The following is an 18691-nucleotide window of genomic DNA, read 5'->3' as shown; positions in this document are numbered from 1 at the left end:
ATGCATGTATGGTAGTCCTTTTCTCGAACGTACTTTGCCTGAGCTCAGCGAACCATTGGTGCGCTTTCTCCAATGCGTTCCATTTCTAAGAAATCATAGAAAGCTGTGATATCGTTGCGAATTTGACGTCGAACTGCCCATGTGATTATGTGTGAGAGTATTGCCTGACGTACCATTAGTGCTCGGAAGGAAAGATGTCTATAGACCTCAGAGGTGGTCTGCCTGACAGACAGACCACCTCTTAAGCTTGAGGCAGTCTACAGACAGTGTCCGTAGACTGCATCACGCAATCAAAAAATCAAACGAAACGAAACTTTCGGCGGGACATTGGGAATCGAGATGGCGGGATGCAAGGCAAGCCATCCCAAATCCAAACATTTTTTTAAAAATCTTCTCCTCATTAAGAGTTGCATTGCGTCATGTGTAAGCATATGTGAAATGCAATTCGACCAAATGTCTTGTAAAACGTAATTATAGTGATGGCCTCGGGTACGACTGACAAAGAATCTGCCTGCCCGGTAACGTCAAATTTTGCAGCAGTCAAAATCCAACCATTTCCCTTAAGGAGCTTGACCAAATACACATCCAATTCCGTCGGAAAAAACGTGATTCAATCCAAATCCAAGTTCTCGCCATATTTTCCCCGTAAATCAAATCCCAAATCAAATCCACGAGCCCTTTGATGGATTTAAATCAAATCCATGGATTTAACTCCGCAACACTGATGTGGATCCCTATGCGTCATTCTAAACATCCCCCAGGGATGAAAGCGATTAAAGAGCGCGATCCAATTTAGTGTAAAGATGCGCATTAAACTTGACACACGCAATAAACGGGAGAGCTCGCTCAAGTAAGCACATCGGCGCTTCCGAGATAATCCTCCAACCTGTTCAGAATAGTAATCGAGAAGATCGTGAGAACGTGAGAATCGAGAGAACGTGACCTCATAAATACGGATTGGGCGAAAATGAGATGAGAGATGACGACAGCAGCTGCTCGGATGACAGCAATAAAAAATTGCGAAGATATGCAACACCGCTTTTTCGATTGAAAGCTTGGACACCGTTGTTGAAAAGAACATTTTGTGATGTAGCGAAACGCTACATCGTCATTCAGCGTTCATGGCTGTATCAACACAATGCTCAACAGCTGTTCACAAAAGTCCCTCGAAGTAGTTAGAGTACTGCTTGCCGACAGAGCACAAGCAGAAAAAGAAAGAAGAAAAAAAGATGCGATAGTGAAACGCAAAAGACAGCTTCGTAAAATCTAAAAATAATAAAATTGTTAACTGTAATCGAATTGCCAGTTAAGATTGTTTTATTTAGTGCTATTTATTTGATTTTCAACCTTCCTCATTTTCGACAGGACTTCTGGCGTTCGCCTTCTACACTATCGAATGTTACTTTAACAGTATAGTTCACATTCCGAACGCCAGAAAATGGCAATGGCGTCAATGCAGACTCGTCACGTGGTGCCACGTTTTCTATGACGTGTATTTGAACCTTATACGTGTCTTATGCCGGTCTATGATGTCACAGGATCAGGTGATACGGTCATTTGCGGTCGGACACCGATTGGATGCGCACACAAATGCCTTGTCCGTTCTGGGCACATTCACTAAAGAGGAACGAGGGAGCCAATGTAAAAATTTATCCTGTTTGGTATGCCCTAGTTCGTACCACTTATGTGGTGACGTAACTACGTCACTAACCAGGCCTCACTAGGCCGAACACCAAGTCCGGGAAGTCATCGTACGCTGTCCAGTTATTAAACTTGACTACAAGGTCAGCGAAGATTCCGTTCGCCGATATTCAAGCTACACACGTCAGCAAGGTGTAAAATGAACCAAAATGCATCAAAAGTATATACATACGTCTAAAATGGCCCTCTAGAACAACTTCTCCACTATCAACTTCCCTCGTCAACGACGCGCGAATAAGGATTATCCGGAGAGAGAGAGAGAGAGAGAGAAGGGAGAGGATGTCTCCCGCAGAAACCATTTCAGTGCAATCCAAATAATTCACTTGATTCATTCGCGCCTGCGCATCGTAGCACATGATCCGTGAATGAAAGCACGCCTGAAACAGAGCATCTGGTGTCTCTCCTCTGTTCTATTCCTCGATGAATGTTTCAGCTTTAGCCGTTCTGTGATTCCACAACACCAACAACAACACTGCAACACCTGCCTCACTGCAATCACATTTCAACGTGATTCTTTTCGCTTTACCAAGAACGAAGTCATCCTACAGCACTATATGTCGGTGTACATGGGCAGTTTGGCCAGTACCACCTGGATAGAGAAAGCATGCGCATTGCCTCCTCTCTCTCTTCCAATTAAGAGGCAGAATTCGTCTGCTACTGCGATTCATCATTCCGCGAATTCAAGTACCGGCAAATGATTGCAGCTCACACGAAATCTGCAGACCTAAATATTTAGACAAAAAGTGCAAGACGCTTTCCAGACAATCAGTTTTGAGAAAGACTGAGACCGTTCTGCGCTTTATTTCCAAGTTTTCCCATTTAGTCCGCGAGGACGTTCAATCACAACTCGCAGACGACGGCGGTTCTTCTCCATGGACACGACCGCTGAAAGCACATTCGTGATTGGCTACGGCCGTTGAAAGCACGATCTTGATTGGCTGACTCTTATAATTGTTACGTCACGTCGACGAGCGCGCGGGCTTTCTGCATCTAGGTGATGTTGGTTTGGCTTTGCGGTTTGGTGGATACGACCACAGGCTCAGCGCAAGGGCTGTCCCGTGAATTTCTGCCGATGTCCAAATATCAAAGGACATATATATCGCTCTTCCCTAAGTTGTAACCTTGCGCGCGGTTTCTTTCCAATGTCCACTTTCCGTTGATAATGATGGTAATCTTACTGTTCCAGGTGTGTCCCTGGACGGTAGGAAAGCGGTGCTCTTACAAAAGATAGACGTCTATTTCCGATGAGCATGTATAGAGGGCGCGGACCGAAGGAGTTTCTTGTGCTTTGTCGCGTAGGAGTAGGACTGGCCATCGATATTCAGGGAGCACATTCGGTTGCGCCACCGATAATGGGACTTTGACCCCCCGCTGCGGACCCCGCGGATGGACAATACAAAAGCAGCCACACGACCAGAATAGGTTATCATCTCGGAATGGGATTTCGACCTTCTGAGAAGGATCCGTCTGCAGCAAATACATATGGCATCTGTAGGGCCAAACAAATGGATTCGTCATTACGAAATCGAGACTGAAAGAACCCCAAAAGAACTCGAGGTGGTCGAACTTGTACGCAGTCCTATACCCTGCGGTGTCGCCATCCTATAGGCTGACACACCCTTACGTGTAAGTCTGTATATTCCAATTACCGAGACCGAATAGAGAGCACGTGGAGTGCACTTGAATCGTTCGAGCGCCTTTATCGGGGAAAAAGAGAATCCTGTATTAGTGAGTTTTCGTATAACGTCCGCTGTCGCTTTTGCGTACGTAAGGGATAGCGTGGTGGCTCTGCGCAATACGCAAAGCTCCGTGTATGTATTACGCGTGCGCAGAACCACCAACGCTATCCCTTACTGTCTTGTCTTTATATGCTCGTGAACTGGTAGTTCTCAAGCACGTTTTTGCGGCTTCATAGCACCATTCCAGTAAAGACGGCGTAGACGAGGGTAAGCCGGTGGATGAGATTCATGAAGCAAACAGCCAGAGCTTGGGCCAGCAAACAGAAGAAAGGCGACACAGACGAGAAAGGGAGAGAAAGGGAGACGAGAAAGAAAGGGAGAAGAAAGGCGACACAAACGAGAGCGCAATCCAGTAAATTGATTTATTCGACGAGAAACACGCAGCTAAAACAGCACACGAGCACTCTCGATCCTTCTGCTTGGAACTCTGTTGTTTTGATGGGGCTATGCGTTGAATAAGTCAATTTGAGCTCTAGAAGGTGTCGCCTTTGTGCGTGTGCGCGTTAAACTCTTCGTAAGTTCTTTGTAGCACATGGAAGCCATTACGAGGTGACGATCACAAGAATGAAGATCAAGAAACAAACCTAATAACAACGAGAACTAAATAAGCGGTCAGCAAAAACACGTTAAAACGTTAAACGGTTCTGTACCTTGCTGGTACCTTAGAGAAATAGGTAGACTGACGCGTAAAAAAATATTCGAAATAAATTAGCCGAATACCTAGCACCTTTTTTTGTCGTGTCTTTTTCTTTTTTTTTTTTTTATAGATGGGTGTGTGTCTAACAGCAGCCATTTCTTTGAAAGCTTCCTTCCCGATACTTAAAAATTACCACAGGCAAAAAACTCGCACGTCAGACGATGGTGTCGTTTTACGACTAGTACGTGCGTCGCTTATTGTGAACGTGCGGCGGCGAGTAGCATATACAATGCAGGTGCGTCGCCGACGCGACCGTCTGCTAACGAGCTGCGCGGCCCTTTGATGACGTTCGCTGCGAGACATATATAGGATTAATTAACGGAACGCGGGCCTAGCAACAGATGGTCGCGAAAACGGGAGCGTTATACTTCAAAGCAACCCTGCTGTCTTCTTCCTGTGTAACTGAAGAGCAGCACTGCAGAAAAAAAGAGTTGTCAGGGGGGCGGCCTTCGTTCTTCACTGTAATCGGAGAGCGCGGGTTCGATCCCTGTGTCGGTTCCTTTTCATCAACTGCCATTATCCATTTGCGTTTTTCATACTTGGCATCCGCCTACAGCATCGTACAGCTCGCATCAGCGTTAACTTGAACGCCATTCCGGCCTGCGGGCCCTGGTCGTGCTTAGTAGAACTAACGGCGGAGGGTATTTTTGTTTACAGTTACAGTTTATAGTCTCATTTACAGTTACAGGGGTGACCCTCGTTATGAAGGCGTTACTGTGTTCTGCTAGGCGCTGCCAGGGTGACTATCATCCCACTTCGCATGCCGGAGCGGCGTTCAAGTTAACTGCGACGCCAGCCGTACGTAGAATCCTTAAATGTAGAATGTCGGTCGTTAAAGAAGCATGGAAGTCACCCCCAAAATATGTTTTGTTTCTCGCTGCGACGTCTTCTGCAACTAATAAAATGAGCTCCTGCGAAAGAACTGAGCGCACGTGACCTACAGAGCATGTGCAAGGCTCTGTTCTGCACACCTTGAAAAAAAAAACCTCTCCTCGTGCAAAGAGGTATCGGCGAACGAGAAGACGTCGTGACGTATCACGGGCTCCGGCACGTGACCAGTGACATAGGCACAGCTCAAGCATGTATAAGTGGCGCGTGAGCCGAGAACGAAAAAAACGAACACCGCAGAACGAAAATATTTTGCATGGTGACTCCTGGTGGACAGCTTCACAGATGAAGCAACCATGTTCGAGCCATTTTAAATGTCACTGCGTCACTGTTTACTTGCGTATTTTGGCAGCAGTGCCTGTGCGGTGGAAGTGTGCAGAAGTTGGATGACTGAAAGAAACGTGCTCCACAGGCCATACAACACTGTCCACAAGGAAGAGAGAGAGAGAGTATGCTAGCGGTTTATCTTTAGATGAGCAGAAGAGCGGGTAGTACAACTGCAACGGTAGGGGCACCGGGGGTGAGTATGTGGAACGGTGCGCTACGCTTTGGAGCTGTAAAACTCAAGGCAAGAACATGTGCAGTTGTCCCTACCTATGTTTATAGGCAGTCGTACTCGTCTTCCCTCGCTGCTGACCCTCAATTATTTCTCCCACCAGACGCTCCTTCTTCACATCATAACGTTCTTTTCGAAACTGTTTGCTACAAGATAACACGTTCCTCAGAGAAATCGTGCCAGTTTCCTATCAGAAGGGCCGGCGTAGTTAGACAGAGATTACGGGCACAGCAAAAACGTTCACATGTGAGGAAACTCCACTCTCTGCAAAAAAGCAAGCACCGTAAACCATACCACACGGTTAAAAATCTCTTTCTTTTTTCTTTCGGACGGTCAGCCGGTGTATCTGTCGCAGTAACAAGAGAGGGCAGACAAGCTCAAAATGAATGCCACCGCATCAATAATGCCTTTGTGATCGACCATCGCGTAGTCTTGGGAAGTAACTTAGTTACAAGTAACTAGTTACAAGAAATGTAACTACTGACTGTAGCTAGGTACTTTTCTGGGTAACTAGTTACAGTAATTAGTTACTGCTTTTCGAAATCGCAGATTTTCCATTTCGGAGTCACCTCGCCTCGCATTTCATTTGTCTTCTCTTTTCCTTTTTCTCTTTTTAACGACCTTTTGACCGCCTCTGCGGGTATGCTGTAGTTCCTTACTCTCAATACAATAAGAACTGCCATCTTTGAAGAATATAAACGTGGCACAGCCAAGGCTGCCACTGAAAAGAAGTACGTGTCATATGACCGCCTTGAGCTTCTACACGCGAAAGAAAAAACGAAAATCGGGACTGGACAAAGGAACTGTACAGGAGGCGGAGGTATTCGAGAGGTGGAAAGAAGGCTCCCTAGCTGCCCTGAATGATTTCCCAATTATCAGAAGAATATTCGTTAAATATAATACCGGCATTCCCTCCAGCGCCCCAGTTGAGCGGCTTCTCAGCGTGGGCCGGGATATTTTCGCAATTAGCAAACTCAATGATGCGAACTTCGAGCAGCAGCTGCTCCTTAAGTGCAATATGTACAGATAATATGTGTAATAAAAGTAACTCTGCCAAAAAAGTTATGTCATATTCATTACTAAATTTTCTGAAAGCAACTGTAATTTGTAACTGTAACTAGTAACTTAACTAGTTACTATTTTAGCGATGTAACTGTAGCTATCACTTAAGTACTTTTTGGCTCGGGTAACTGTAACTATAACTAGTTACTTTTCAAAGTAACTTTTCCCAAGACTGCCATCGCGCCGTTTTCCTTTTTTCGTCTTTATTTTTATTTTCACTTTCGTTTCCTTCCATGTGTAAGTTGCGGCTGAGTCTTTTATCGGTGGTCATGACCACCGATAAAAGGATCCCATCTTCCCAATCATCCCATCTTCCCACAATCATCCCATCATCCCATCTTCCACAATCACAGATAGAGCTGACAGCTTTCATGCGCCGATAAATGTTGTGCGCAGACGTCTCAGAATTCCAGTCTCACAAAATATTTGGCAGAGAAAAAATCTGCCTTTTCCAGGGTTCTTCGGCAGGCGCAGAGAGTCTTTACAGACGCCAGACGCTCAGGATGCATGTCGTACCAAAACAGCTTGTACCATTCCATCGCCATTGCTCGTCTTCTCGCTCTTCGGCGATTTTGTGCCTGGAGGCTATCATGCTCATCAGCAGGCTGTGATCGAGTCGAGTGAGACAGCTGAATACAAAATAGTAAGTAACAAGGCTGTGTGCATATTCGTATTTTTCTAATACTGAAGCCAATAATTGTGTATTCGATGGGAATTCCGAATCAAATGTATATTCAAATTTCTAATCCAAGCGATGTCGCATCCAAACTGAATATATTCGAACAGTACCCCCCCCCCCCCCCACTTCTCTGAAAACGCGAGAGTGGAAGGTTCACAGCAAATACACAAATATAGATCCCGTATTTATCGTATGTTTCCGTACGTGTGCTGCATATTCGCTTCTGTTTTAAAACGGCTGTTCGCACAACCCTAATAAATACAACTTACGTATCTTGAACAGAAAAGACAAACATGGCCCGCTGAAGGATACATTTCGTTGTGATGGACTCTGGCATGTGCACGAATCGGTCAAATGATCTACCGTCTGATCAAGACATCAGACGAACATTCTCGATGAATCCACATCATGCGCTACAGCGCGTTGTCGAACTACCAGAGTACGCGCTGCCTAGCACAACACCACCTATAGATAGAGAAAATCTGCTCGTTTAAACGACGCTACGTAGTCCGCCAATCACGATCGTCCTTTCGGCGGCCGTAGGTATATAAACGAGCCGTCAACAGCCGCATGGGCAGCCACTTGTAGCCACATAAAGTCTGTGTTTGCAATCGTCTGCGGCGATTGGCGGAAGCAGACGACACCGTGACGCTGTCCGTGTGTTCACGCGAGCGACATTCCCTAGAATGCTCCAGCAGAAGATGCGGAAGACTACGACGGAAGACGTTTCTGTTGCCCAGTAAGCGCAAGCGTTCAACGTCATGTCTTTCCGTGCTCTTCTAAACATGGGGAATATCATGTGGCTCGGTCACAAGATATTCCGCATAGCAGACGACAGAACCGACGGTGTCGTCTGCTATAAGTGCACAAGTGCGCCACTACCGATGTTTCCTGCGCCGTACGAATGCTCAACGTAGAACATGGCGGAACTTCTGCCCCGTGAGAAGTTCTTTGTTTTTACTCCCACTAGAATACTCTGTGGGGGACGCCACTCGTGGAACAGGAGGAAGTAATCAGGGTTTCTTTACCCAAGCGGCGTTGCCTCATATCAACTGCATGTCGTCCGTCACGTGGGCGGCACGAGCCTTCGGCAGTCTCCGTCTGAGCGCATTGCGGACACATCAAAGGAAGTCATTTGGTGCGGCTTGTCACGTGATCTTTTTTTAATCGGTGTTGGAGTCCATGTTCCTCGCTCTCATTAAGAAACCATTAGGAATAGGGTACGTTATAAATAATTACTTCCTCCCCTATGCTTTCATGAATAAAATGTTCTCATTCAACGTTTCAAAGTTGCTAATCGGAATTCTTTTTTAATCTTCTGTTCGTTCAGTGTGCATGTTAATAGCAGTAACCATGCAGTTAATGGCAGTAAGTATGTCGGTGATAGGAGCTTTTCGCACGCAACATTATGCAGCGTCTGGCACGCGAAAAAACAAGTAGCTCGGAAGCTCCTAGCTCGAGGTGCAATCAGAGAAACAAAAGGGGAAAAAAATAACGACAACAACGCTTTATTTTAACGATGATGATTGGGGCGAAGGAATAATTAATTGAACTCTTAACAGCTTAGTAACGAAGTCATCGAGTCATCACCGAGACGATATCGTCAGCGCAGAGAAGAAAAAAGAAAATAAGTTGAATGGAAAAATCGAAACACATAGGCTGAGCAGAAATCTAATAGCGGAGCCATTTATAATTTGCTGTCTTGATTGCTGCTTTCTAAGCCGTGTGCAAAGTGGGGAAGAGTCTGATACACACGAGAACTGATTTTAGAAAATGTCGAGAATTGATTTATATTTAAAAGAGTAAGATATTTACTTTCAAATTTGAAACTTATCGCCACTGTGTTGGTCCCCTTCAGAAATTGCACACTTGCTCCAGCGCTGTTTCCACTGCATTTTGATTTTCAAAAAATAAAAACGCAGTTGAAAGGAAAACTATTTCAGGACGGTCGGGAGATTCAAATGAACGTGACGAGACAGCTCTTTGCTGTTTCCAAAGAAGACTTCCGAAAACATTTTCGACAGCGGAAATAGTGCTGGAATAAGCGCGTAGTTTCCGAAGAGCACTATCCTCAATGACGACTAAGTTTCAAGTTTGTAAGTACCTACATTACTGTTAAATATATGAGCCCATTCCGGATGCTTTCTGATCAGTCCTCGTACACAGCAGATTAAATGTTGCGGTATCAGTATAGGAGGGGACTGGGAACATTGATAGGGATTTAGGAGAATCACTTCTTAAGAGCATACATACCACACTGAACTAAACGATTTGTGGATATATCCTTCATAGTATTTGACTAGAAGACAGGGGGGAGAATCCCCTCTCTCTCACACACACGCACACACACACAAACAAACATATGTGTGTCTCTACGATTTCGTCATAATCGCAAAGGGAGACATCAAAACTTTGTGCAAACGTGGCTAGAAATGGTTTGGCTCAAACGGAGGAGTATTGTCATACGCCAAGAGAAGTGCTTACTACCTCACATTGCTCAATGAATGTGCAAATGCCTTACAGACAAAGGTCGTTGACTTCGCGCGTGCTTTTAAACCGTAAAGGAACAAAAAACGTCACAGCTGTTCCCTGTAGAAGAGGATACTACCCGTCGAAACGCAACAGCTTGTTCGCCCAAGAGACGTTCTCGTTTTGCTTTGGCTCCGATTCAACAACGATCTGCCACACAGAAAGGGGGTGGTTCCGCGGTCCGTGAGAGGCGCCTGACGCGCTGCATAATCTGTGTCAGCATGCAGCAGGTTGTGGCAATTTCGTTCAGCACTTTGGATTGCTTTTCTTTTTATAGATTCCGTGTTAGCACCGCGAAGCAACTGTGGCTATATGAGCGGCCTACAGACTTGGACAGATGGAGACAGGACAGCAGGAAGGAGTTGGGGAGAGTGGGGGCTAGTACGAGTCCTGGGCCGACTTCACGGGGAAAATGATGCCGACATTCGTCTGAACACACATCCTGTGGTCGGATTCCAACCCACCACCTCCCGTTCTTGAGTAGGACCTGTACGAACGAGCGGATGGCTTGACCCGCCCAGCCAAACCGCTGGTCTCTGGATTAATTGATTGGTAAGATTAGGGGAAAAAAATCTTTCCAGGAGCAGTACTGCAAGCAATGCTGCCCCGCGGCCATTCGGCCGTATTCCAAGACACGGCCTACCAAGGCAGACAGCGTTATCATTGTATTTTTTATTATTTATCTTATTTTATTTTTATTTTTTATTTATTTTATTTTTTATCATTGTATTTATTATCACAGGCAGTCATTGGTGATTTTTAGGGGGGGAAATCTTCCAGGAGCAGTACTGCATTGGTGATTGAGAAAAGTATTTCCATGGAGCCGTACAGCAAGCCAGTGCCGTACTGCCGTAATCGAAGACACGGTCCACAAAGGCAGACCGCGTTAACAAAGGCGCTCTCACCCCAATCAAATGAGAGCTGATTCACTTCTGTCCCCTTCCACCACGAGCACGTAAAACTCTATTATTTCGCGAGCCCTTAATTTTCGCGGATTTCGCGAACCGAAAAAATTCGCGAACTTTAAAGGCACGCAAAAATTTCAATACAGAGAAAAGGATGAGCTCGAGCAGATTGAGGAGTTCGCGAAATTTAGTGGTCGCGAAATTAAAGGGCTTTACAGTAATACGCGGAGTTGAAGGGAGACACCGTGATTTGTAGTGTATTGTCATCAAGCAGGAGAGTTATCTATGGAGATTGAATCAAAGGAGCTTGAGTGATGGGGCGGAGATGTGTATGACTTGAGGAAGAGACGAAGAAGTGTACCGAAGAAGTTACAACGTATATTCAGGTGGTAATTCCGCAATTATGTAATACTGACGCTTGGGAATACATTTTAATGCCAACGTCATTTCGGACACACGAAGCTGCAGCACTACGGGAACAACAATAATTTCAATCATGGTCGAGGTACTCAAATAAATATATATATAAAAAAAGAGAAACAAAAGGTGATGAGCGAAACATGTAACCTCAAACGTTCACCCATGTCACACGAAATAATCGCAAATATTACTCGTCTTTGTGCTGTCGGTGGCGCCTCTGCTGATGTTCCTCCTCTCCCTCCTCCGTTACGCTGACATCGCGGTGTCATCTGCTTCCAACTAATCCACTGAACTAATTCTCACAGACGACAACAAAAAGAAACCGCTGAGTTACGGACGGGCAGGGAAAGCTCAGCTGTGATTGGCGGGACTCCAAATCGCTGCATCACGTCGGCTAGTGATCAGGTTAGTGACCACCGCCTTATTTAACCTAGGTGGCGTTGTACACGATGAGATGCCGTCTCCATACTTGCTACACTCAACTGATATCCTGCTTCGTAAGACGACAAGCTTTCGCCCCTTCGCTGCGCAAGAATACACTATCTACGTGAGAGCGGTTTCGTAACTTACCCTGGTTCCTAAGTCTTCAGCTTCATTCCACAGCTCATATCGAGCAACCCTGTCCCTGTCCTTCGGAGCTTCATTAATACTATATGTACCAACAAGTCCGAATCTCTACCTTGTTACCAAGACGCATCTGAAGTTCGTGGGGTGATGAGAGTGGTGAAGTTGTGCACCTGCAGGGACAGCACAGCGAAATGGCAGGCATATGTCGCAATTTGCAATGGATGCAGGTAATGGTGGGGAATGCCCCCACTCTGAAGTATGCGCTGACGTCAGTCAGAATAACACTCACGTTTGCGAGACAGAGAGATAGAGATCAGCCTCGAATGCCGGCGTAAAACATAACTTCCTGCTGACGTATTTTGTTTGTGTACCTTTTGCTATAACACGAGCATGAACGTTGCGTACTTCGCAGTGAAACTGTGCTGATTACGCAAATCAGAAACGGAGGATGTTGTTGAGGAAGCTAAGTCGTGGAGCCTTCTTGTTGTTGCTTGCGTAGAAAAGTTTATTTTGAGCAGACAGTGATGTTACCGACTCTTGTTTTCTAGCAAGGCGGGTCTGTTATCCACCGCAAAATCTTGCATGATTTTAGCAGCATTCAAAGTTGTGTTTTCGTGGGAGATTGCTGAATCAGACTATGCGCGTCTCACTTTTTTGTGATACTTATGCTGTCCATAATTGTCATAAAAAAGGTGTACGCCTACCGTTTTCAGGGTATCTACCATATTGCAGCCTTCAAATTCCCTGACTTTTTCAGGTTTTCACTGACTATTTCAGGCGAATTCCCCGACAAAAACAAAAGGTAACAAACTTGGTGCCTGCTCCTACATTTCGATACCAGATCCCTCATAAAACAGACCATTTATAAAGTATTAGTGAGGAGCTACCCTATACTTTTCTGCCTCAGAGCTTGTCGTATTGGCGAACTGCTACTCGCGGCAACGTTGCTGCGGCATCGCCGCTCAACCACCGGTCGGCACTCGCGATTCGCCGCACGTCATCACATCACTTGTCTGCGATTTTCCATGACTTCAGCTGCTTTTTGGCCAAATTCCCTGACCTTTCCAGTCACATCAAGATTCCCTGACAATTCCCTGTTTTCCAGGTTGGTAGACATCCTGAGGATATCATTCGAGATGATGGTTGGCTAGCAGCGTGCTATGGGGTGAAGTTCATTTCTAAGACGCTCAGACGTTTTCAGACATATGTCGGCACAGTTCCCTTAGAAGTCGGCCCAGGACGCACATTCCCCCAGGGGCGTCAGTCGTGACGTTGCCCACCTATGTGAGGCCGACATCGGCGAACCCTTTCACCAGCACCACTACCCACTCCACCTCATTTCTAAGAGTGTACGACTTCTTTAACTTCCCATTTCAGCTCCTTCAAATTTTCTATACTGTGCACAGACGGCTTCTGAGGAAGGGACTTCTTGTTGATCTAAGCCCCTATTCATCTTTTCTTTTTTTTTTCCAATGTCTTAATGCAATTACTCTTCCACCGGCGGCCAACCTTATAGAACAGACAGATACACAAGCGCGAAGACTTACGCTTTCAGCGATTGCGAAGCCTTCCATCCCAAACTGTCAAGGCCGTGCGCAAGTTCCGGGACGGCAGAGAATCCGCAGAAGGGTCGTTAACTAACCACGAAGCCAGGCGAGCCTTGCATAAGCCGCTATAAACACGTACACAGCCTCAGCGGAAGACAGCGTTACTCACTGTTGCGGGATGACGTATTTGCCGAGCGAACGAGTTGGAATGCGTTCAAGAGAGAATGGGAAGGCAGCGCGTGCGTTGGTGTGGTGACTTCCGCGTGCAGGAAGTCCTTCTCCAAGTTCTCCGAGCTCCGAGCGAGTGAAAATAACGTGGACGAGGAGCGCTCTGTGGCCCAATTTAAACTCGATAAAGCCAAGATGGCGCAGATAACTGCACAGAATGCGCACTGGATGGCATGTGACGAAGTGGACGACGACTGCGTACCTGCGGTGACTACTATACTTCGCTGCTCGACGAATGGCTTTAATGAGCTTCGGGAACTCGACATTTATATGCGGGGTTATATGCGCGTAAGTTTGATCAAGCTGGCGTCCTCGATCGGAATCGAACTCGAAACCTTATGGGATCGGTCTGATCTACCAACTTATCCACCGAGGCCGGTCCGAATTGAGGTCAATTATGAATTTTTAGAAAATACCAGTTTGAAAGCCCGAAATATCGAATGCAGGTTGAAAGCCTGGAAGCCTGCAGCTCTTCAGAAACCACGGAATCTGTTGTTTGAAACAAAGCACGTGGATCTGTCTTACATGCTCCAAAGAAAGCCACGAAATATGACAGAGAGAGAGAGAGAGAGAGGAGAGAGAGAAGGGAGTATCCCACGTAGAGCACTGCACGGGCCCGACCGAACGAACGAAGTCCGCTCCTTCATCCTACTTCCACAGGGCCGCCAAACAATTGGAATTTGCAACCAAAGAACGTTACGCGACGTCATTTGCGTTAGATTCACGTAGATCTGCAAAGTAGGCCTCGTACTGCTAATCACTCCCAAAGATGTGATAACGACGTCAGCACTCAGATGCCGTCGGTCAATGTGATGCACTCATACCTAGGACGATAGCTACCATGTCGCCTGAGAAGCATCTACAGATTTGTACTTTCTACACCGGCAAAATAACTTTGTCTCCTGCTGGTTTTGTGCTGATGAGAATATGTCGGCATGCGGTAAAACGGAATATACACAAAGTCAAACGAGGTCTAATGATGTGCGTATGCCGTCGGACCAGGACAATATGGTGATTTTTCCACAGGTGACTTCTTGAATGTAGTTACAAAAATGGAAACTGTATAGGGAGCCTCCGTGTTAACTCCAGGGAGGGCTGCCGAAGCACCCATAATTCCCGGTGACTCTGCAGAGCACCGGACAACATACTGATACATAAGACGTCAACAACAACGGATGCATGATGACGATATTACGGGATTTTTTACCGCCCGCAGATGAGCTGTATGGTATAACCAGTGGACAACACACACCGCGAAGTATTATCAAAATCTTCTTCCGTCCGAACTCGCGATTTATTAATATTAAGATCGCGAGATTAATCTCAGTTATACAGCACGTGCTTTGGAGAGCAGACCCAGAAGGCCACACGAGTGCAAGTTCATCTGTACCCGGAACGCCTTTGCTGGCAAGGGCTTGTTTACTGGTGATCGGTCCCTGGATTGAGAAGTGTTGAAACTGGTTTACGTATCTTTGAAGGTTGCTTGCAAATCGCCTCTGGCAAGTCAGCGTGGTTTGACTTGAATATACACTAGCACAGAAACAAGAAGGATTCATCAGTAAAGGTTCATCATCAAAGGCTGGCTGTATGAACAACGTGTGAAATTCACAAGTGTTCAAAGGATAAGAACGCCATTGTAGGAAGTTTTCTAAATTTCGAAGTTATGACTCCCTTTGGGGGGTGATGAACCTCGTGAATTATTCATTAAAAAAATTAATGAGCTCCCAACAACAAGCTAACTCAAGACAGCGCATTTTTGATATTCAAGTACAGTCCATATAGTTGTCTCGCGGCGTAAAGCCGCAAAGTATCTTGATTAATCAGATATACTACACATGTGTGAATATGAGATTTCAGTAGACAAACTATTTTTCCTCAATGGATCATATTTTGCTTGCACATACTATCTGCGAAATCAGCAAGAATAAGCAATGTATAGTTCTTATACTTATGTTATTTATTTATTTTGTGTGTCCTTGCGAAAAGACAGTGTTACGCCGACAGAGCGGTTTGCCTGGAGTATGCTCTTACGAAGTTTCAACAACACATAGCGCTCGCTCACCCACTAACCTTAGCTAACCTCACTCACTCACTTCCCAAGCAGCACAATGTACTGAAAGTCGAGTGCAATAGGGGTGGACGGCATGTGTCTTATCAATGTTCTTTAGTTTCACGAGTCTGTTCAAGGCCTTCCACCTACCCGTCCACCCCTCCTGCACTCAACTTTCAGTGCATTTTGCTGCTTGGGTTCACTTCACCCACTCACTCACTCACTCACTCACTCATTTCACTTCACGTCACCCACTCACCTCAGTTCTTTTCCCTCTAAAAACCCCACCACCCCGCTGACACTCCTCTCTTCTAGGGCCTGGCAAAGATCATTATGTCCAATAATGGCCTGTGATCTGTGCAGATCTATACTGGTCTCACTGAATAGGTTAGGCAACCCCACCACTTCGGGAGTCAAGAAGAGAACAGACGTAAAAAAATATATATTTGTTACTCATGTCATCCGCATGACGAACCACCCTGAAACGTCATCTGATACGGCTGAGCTGGCGAACATACCCCTTTACCCTTTTTTTTTCTCTCTACCTCCAGCTTTCGCGTCGCCGTAACTGCGACAATAATAGCGCAGCCATTGCATCAGCTGGGGAAGCCCCCGTCTTTCAGTTTTCATGCACAAATAGTTCGTTCCGTTCCCAAAGCGGAACGGCTGTCCCTCTCTTTCTCTCTCTTTTTAAGATACTTCCAACGTACTGTTGAAGCAGTCGTCCCCCTCTGCCAAAAATTATTGCAGCTGGTTATGACAATCACGGCAACTTACAGAAATCGAATTATTCTGCTATCGTAACTCAGTATTTTTTTTCGGGAAGGTATTTGTACTTTATGTCAAACATCAGTATCTTCTACACAGTACTCTAATTACGTACTTTTCGTTTGTCTGTTTGCCTTTATGCGATGTTCAGTCTCACAACAAGGTATTCGTGGTTTTTTCGATGCATTGTGGAGAAGGACAAGAACTTGACCGATTGAATTTTAAAAGAAAAAAATTGAGATGTTAGTCCCGACTCCCGAGCAGTGTTGTACCCGTTACCGAAGTATGGTATCGCGATATCGATACTCGTTACTTGAGTAAAAAGTATCGAAATACCGATATCGATAATTATTTTTTGAAGTAACGGAGTACCGCTACCGTTACTAAAAAAAAGTAACGCGATACTTTTGTTTGAAATACGAAGATGATGCAATATTGAAATATCGTTTACGTGAAAAGTTTTGCAGTAAAAAGACAGCATATTTCATATGTAGCTCGGACTGGTTATGCTTGACTTTTATCAATAGCTGGTTCCCGAAGTCGTCTTCTGCCGTGCTTGCCGTGGTCTCTCAGGCAGCTGACAGAGGTCAGTGTGACAAATGCGTTAGTGTCAGGCCCACACATACCGTGGAGTCCAATGACCAAGGAATCCTATCCGAAGTTAACAATGCCACACTACATGTGAGCGTGACTCAGTGCGAAGCGGCAGAAGTGGAATCCAGAGCGCACTGTCAAAGACATGACCTCTGTTCGTTGACCTCAACTCTTTTGTTGAACACAGCGTGGTTATTTTCCTCAAGTTTCAAAGAAAAACAGTGAACATGTGTTTGGTAAAATTCCATAACTCCGCTTATATGGAGAACGTAGGCGTGTCCACGGGGGCTTCTTGTCGAGGGCTAGGCGGTCCCTTGACAATGAATAAGAGTGAGAAATATGGTCGGTGAAGAAAGGGTGGAGCACTAAAAAGTATCGGTAACGATACAGATCTCGCGTTACCAGCCATAAATTCGTAACGGAAATACTTTTCCGATACCGATTTAAGAAAGTATCGCAATACGCACTCCGATACCGATAAGGTATCGATTACTGTAACGGCGATACGTATACAACACTGGTCCCAAGCCACTCGGGACCGGCTACTCCACACTCTTAAAAAAAGTGGTGTACTTTAACTCCTTTCCTTGCCACATATATATCACTCCCTTTTGGAGAGTACAATTACTCTCAAAACAGGAGCCTCCTCACTCCCTTTAGGTAGTGAGGTTACACTCTACCCCCTACTGGAGAGTAATATTACTTTCCGGCAGTGAGGAAGGGCGGCTACTCCCTTAAGGGAGTGAGAAGACTTTTTTTAGAGAATTGTACTTTCCAAAAGGGAGTTATATATGTGGCAAGAAAAAGGAGTTAAGTACACCCTTTTTTTAAGAGTGCAGGACGCGTTATTCAGAAAAGAAGGAAAGGGAAGGGACAAGAAGTTATTGACCACCTATATTATATCGTCTTTCGAAGAACGAGAGGAAGGCTGACTGACGAATATTGCAAAATGCAAATTTTGAGCATGTTTGAATAAAAAGAACGGTGACCACGTCACTTTCAGGACCAATACCGAGTATCGTAAGCGTACAAGGTTGACCGATGAAGGATGAAAGTCACTGAAAAGGTTAGCCAGCCTTTTCAGTGACTTTCATCCTTCGTCGTTAATTTATTAGGCAAATTTGAGGCTTTGATGTATTTGTCCCTTCTATGTTGTTCCAGCCTCAGAACATCAGTGCTTTCATGTTCAAGGTTGGCCGAGACTTTTGCTCGAGAAAGATCACCGAGTAAATGTACAAGGAGACCACTTCCCTGGGTATCAGGAGCAACTAGAAGCAAGATGAAGCCGTCAGCTGGGAAATCCGTGGGAACTGTCGTCGGGGACATGCGGCGTGCCATCCACGTGGACTTCTTTGAGCAGGGGGGTCACGATTAATGCCGAGCACTACTCCACGTTGATAAAGGCTGCTGTTGCGAAACGCAGTTCGCGAGGAAATAAGGCCTGGGGTGTTGTCCGGAAAGGTCATACTTCTACATGGACAATGCCAGGACTCACAATGCGAATTTGACCTTTAGCAACCCTTGCCGAAGTACACTGGGAGGTTTTGGCCCATGTCCCTTACAGCCCAGATTTAGCTCCAAGCGGTTACCATTTCTTTGGGGCCCCCACAAGGCACCATGGAGGAGAGACGTTCCACACAGATGAAGTCCTCCAGAAAAATGCCCCGCAGTGACCACTTCTTTCTACGCAGGGGTGTGTAAATGCGTGCGGTGAACACTCTGAAAAACTGACGCAGTATTTGGTGCTTCCCGAATTTTCCA

At 45.7% G+C, this 18691-nt stretch overlaps 1 protein-coding gene across 5 annotated transcripts in view; it reads right to left on the bottom strand.

Annotated features, from left to right (window-relative positions):
- Positions 1-18691, bottom strand: part of LOC135399242 (uncharacterized) — a 162268-nt gene that overhangs the window by 45602 nt on the left and 97975 nt on the right. Inside the window, exon 1 of one of the 5 annotated variants that reach the window (XM_064631059.1) lies at positions 13291-13387. The exons of 3 other annotated variants lie outside the window; for them this stretch is intronic. The gene's annotated coding sequence lies outside the window, so the exon portion shown is untranslated. Of the gene's footprint in view, positions 1-5619; positions 5639-13290; positions 13388-18691 lie in introns of those variants that run through there. One more of the 5 variants, XM_064631060.1, reaches the window with a different exon arrangement.

This window comes from Ornithodoros turicata, chromosome 6, assembly GCF_037126465.1.
Source record: "Ornithodoros turicata isolate Travis chromosome 6, ASM3712646v1, whole genome shotgun sequence".
Classification (NCBI taxonomy): domain Eukaryota; kingdom Metazoa; phylum Arthropoda; class Arachnida; order Ixodida; family Argasidae; genus Ornithodoros; species Ornithodoros turicata.
The sequence above is the reverse complement of the archived record's forward strand: the minus strand, read 5'-3'. Positions and strand labels throughout refer to the sequence as shown.